The following is a 1,155-nucleotide window of genomic DNA, read 5'->3' as shown; positions in this document are numbered from 1 at the left end:
GTTATTCTTTTGTCCTTAATTCAAATCCAGGGTTATAGCTTATAGCCTTGAAATAGGTATATAGTAAAACCGTTGACATTGTAGGAAACATCAAGCCAAGGTTGTGCATTTGCTTGGGGAGAGTGGGAGAAGTGGGTGTGTAGGTGGGGGGGGGGGGGGCGTAACGCGTAGCTGGAAGGTGAGCCGGGCGAGGTTCATCAACCACCACCAAAACAATAGGTTTAGAGGCTAAATAACTGAGCTGTGTTGATTTTCTTTCGTTGTGTGGTAACGGCTCCTCACCTCGTAGCCATAGCCAATCCGAAACTCTGTTAGAGCTTATTAAGGCCCAATGCATTCGGCCCACGTTTTCTACCGTCTTTCCCTGTGATTAAGCGACAATAAGAGGCCGTGAGTGTCGTGATGTGCTTTCCCCGACCCCAATGAGGCCCTCCGCCTTCAGCCATGATGGGGGAATAAAAGAGGGGCATTGGAACCGCATCAGCTTATCTAAACAACAGGTCGGACAGCCCAGATACACAGAGAGGGAGAGCGAGGCAGAGCGAGGTTTGGAGAGATTCTGCATTCCTTTTATAAAAAGCTTATAGACACTATTATCTTTACCTCCGATTTTGATAGCTTAATTTATAATGTGTCCTTGTAATATTTAGTACTGCCTGTTGATGTACTTGTGTCATCGGTTTGGTGCTCAGAGAAATTAAATGGAATAACCTGTAGCCTATTAATAATCTTTATTGCACGGCTCTTCTCATGGAGCGTGGAACGCTCCTTTCACTTGCATGGGCCCTTCACAACTTCCGGCGGTGAATTATGTTTGACAATTCACAGTTTGCTATGTATAATTGACCGCTGTCAAGGAAAGTGGATTTTTTTGCCTTCTTTCGTATCACTCCGCAAATAGTCCGGTAAATTATCAACCCAAGCGTACTCCGTTGCTAAGCAACGTCAACGTCTATGGCGGATTATTTCTCTGCTGATCAACAATAAGAATGCTGTTAACAAATATATTGTCAAAAGACACACCGTGTGAAGTTATTTTTTCGTTTTGGCAAGTAGCCATGTAATAAGCGGGATAATGTATAGAACATTACCAGTGATTATCGAAAATAGGCCCCTTCAGGGCAAAGCAAGACACCTCCGCTTCGCGTTGGTGTC

This window comes from Gadus macrocephalus, chromosome 10 (genome assembly GCF_031168955.1).
Source record: "Gadus macrocephalus chromosome 10, ASM3116895v1".
Classification (NCBI taxonomy): domain Eukaryota; kingdom Metazoa; phylum Chordata; class Actinopteri; order Gadiformes; family Gadidae; genus Gadus; species Gadus macrocephalus.
This window is presented reverse-complemented; position numbering follows the sequence as displayed.